Source organism: Prunus dulcis, chromosome 8 (assembly GCF_902201215.1).
Source record: "Prunus dulcis chromosome 8, ALMONDv2, whole genome shotgun sequence".
Taxonomy (NCBI): Eukaryota; Viridiplantae; Streptophyta; class Magnoliopsida; order Rosales; family Rosaceae; genus Prunus; species Prunus dulcis.
The window spans coordinates 15,877,196-15,880,374 of NC_047657.1; the positions used below are offsets into that span (position 1 = coordinate 15,877,196).

The 3,179-nt window shown below is 38.8% G+C and overlaps 1 pseudogene; it reads right to left on the reverse strand.

Annotated features, from left to right (window-relative positions):
* Positions 1 to 105: 105 nt before the first annotated feature.
* Positions 106 to 3,179, reverse strand: LOC117638600 (annotated as a pseudogene).

Genomic DNA, 3,179 nt, shown 5'->3' on the forward strand with positions numbered 1-3,179 from the left:
GAGAAAATTCTCAAGATAGTAAGCATTGCGCACAATTTGGAATCGACTAGAGGTGAGAAAATTCTCAAAACTTTATTGATAAAGTATTGATAACATGAACATGAACTTTGCCAAAACACGATATTTGAGAGAGTGTAACTAGACTGATTAAGTAAGATGACCTTGCTCCACCAAAGAGGCAATACAATCATCAAACATCTCTTGGATAGTCCTGAACTTGAACCCTAGACTCTTCAACTTTGAGGTGTTCAAATCATACCTTGGCCTGCCTAGTTGCTCAAACCTGAAAACTCCCATGTACACATTAAACTTAATAACAGTTCGTAATCTTCTGTTTTCCATAAAATTATTTTGAATCTTTTACTTAATTTAATTCCCATGTAGACTAGCTAGCTATCTATTTGTTGTTTTACTACTTATATCTGGAGAAAAAAAATCAAACCTTTTGGGGATAGGTAAGGAAGGATATTGCTGGATAACAAGGAAGCCAACTCATTGTTGTCCAAAACTGTTGAGCTGCAAAGGTATCGACCATGAGCACTTTCATGCTCATAAACTGAGATGTGGCAAAGTGCAACATCATCAATGTGAACATATCCCATCCTTCCAAGCCACTTGAACTTCTCTGTTTCCCCTGCTTAATTGTCCAAACATATCGGTGCTTAACAATCATATAAAAAGAGCAGCATTCAAAGTTACTTTGAATTCACAAAGGCCATAGGATTTGATGTGAATTTGGTGATGATCATGACAGAATTTAAACTTCAACAAGGACAGAATGCTACCTGAAGTATCTCGCAGAGTTCGACAGAAGACGACTCAGCACGAAATTCAATGTACCTTCAACAGCTGGTTCCAGGATTTCTGTCTGTGCACAGATGACACATAATAGTTACAACAATACTCAATTTGTGTGGAGTGGTATTCATTTTAGGCCAATTGTGATCACTTGCAAAATATTTTGTATGCAATTTTGCTAGAATGTGAACAAATGATAAGGTGGATCTTTTGTTTGAATATATGATCCACATTGAGAATTTGGCAACATGGCATCCCAAATATGTGACAAGAAAAAGTTACCCTTAATTTTAAGGACATATATACAATCTCAGATAATATATGCAAACATGCCTTTGGATCAGATAAAGGTTTCAGTACAGGAGAGGCAGAGTGGAAGACACCATGGCACCCCAAGATTGCATCATCAAAGCTGCCTTCTTCTATTAAATCAGCCTTCACCAATCTGAGTCTTTCCCTAGCTCCTTCCAGCCTCCACAAATGCGCCAATTTCTTCTGGTTTCCTTTGAATGCACGTATAAAACAGATGACCATAGTCTTATAAAACAATATATAAATTTGTCCCATAAAAAGAATGCAATCTCTACTTCATGCAGATTTTAACTTGGGGGTTACCTGGGTCTCTAACAGTTCCAGTTACATGATAGCCAGACAAGAGAAGTCGTTTAATAAGCCAAGATGCCAGAAAGCCAGATGCTCCAGTAACGCATACTTTGCCCGATTCAAGTTTCTGATCCATCCCCTTCAAATCAAGCAGTGCTTCAGTGCACAGAACCCCTTTGGCCACCAGATTTTATAGGGAATGTATACATGTAATAACTGTTGGGGGTTCCAAGAGTATGAATGGGAGAAGGCAAGCCATCCTATGCTTGTGGTCTAGTAAATCTTATTCTTTATGAAGTAAATAAAGTCAAATGCAAAAGTGTAACAGTTTAACCTTGAGCTCTGGTTAGAATTAGGCAAGTCAGGCAAAAGTGCTGAAGTCCCCATGCCATTCTTGCACCACAAGCTCCATATTAATTCCTTGGTCTAGATTTTCTTGATCCCTCTTATACAATATAACAATGAATCAAAGCAGCAATCACAGCTTATTTGGAGGCAAACACCATCCTGAAGGCCAACGGGGTCTAGCCCAGTGAAAAAGGGCCTTGATTTGCAGACTAGAGGTTTCATGTTCGAAACCCCCTCCTCTATAGTTTAGACTATCGCTTGTACTAAAAATAAATAAAACCACCCGAATGATTGGCCAAAGTTACCTATTAACCAATGAAATTCTGTGTAGTTTGAATGAGTGTTCCTAAACTCCCCAACTGGTCATTAATGCCAAGGCTCCTCTCTAGCCTCTTCGTCCTCGAGAGAGGCTACAATGAGGAGTTTAAAGTGATGAGGCTATTTGAGGAGACCAATCCTACCATCAAAACATTAAAAATGTTTAAATCCCATGATTTCTTTACATTTGTTGATGGTGAGATTGACCTTCTCAAATAGCCTCCTCACTTTAAACTCCTCATTATAGCCTCTTCGTCCTCTCTAATCAGGGTTTCACATTTGTCCTCAAGACCGCACTCATCAACCCAAGAAGTAATTTCAAGCCTCATTGCCCTAAAACGCCAGGTTCCTATTTTCTAGGTGCATTGTTCGCTGAAATGCAGTCCATTTATTTATTGGGCACACTTCCAAAGACCTTTTCTTTGTTTTTTTTTTCACTGAAAAAGTCGTTTTCGTTGTAAATCCAAAGATGGGTGCCCGCCATTCCTACTATATCTTCCTCCCTAAATATGCCTACCAAATGTGTATTTACACCTACCAAACCTACCAATGTGATTGAAGCCTACCACTTATGTTATGGTAGTAATTTTTATGTATTTTCCTATGCCTATAAATAGGCCCCTAAGATTAATGAGAAAGCAGAACAAGAAGATGAAGAACAAGCCTAGAGAATTCCTATGGCTCTCTATCTATACTCTCTTAAACTCTATCTCAATTCTCTTAGTTTTATAATACGTGATCAGCATGAATTCGCTTTCAAAATACTAGCTGAATTCTCTGATCAAACCCCCCTGCTTAATTACCTTTCTATCTCAAATCTTAGCTACTAATCTCTGCAACTGCAGCAGATGATATAGTCTTCTCTTAAAATATCTACAGACATACAACTTATAAGAAAAGAAAGGGTTAAAGAACACACAATCCAGATAAACACACATCACCGTTTCATTCTCTACCTCTCATGAAACCACTACACAAAAGCCATACTTCTGCCAAAGAAAGACTTACCAGGGATGAAGACTGAAGCATTGGAGGAATGGGAAGATATGGTGGGCTGTGGGGAAGAGAAGATGGGGCACTGGGGCAATGGGGTTATCGAGCTGGGGGTTGGG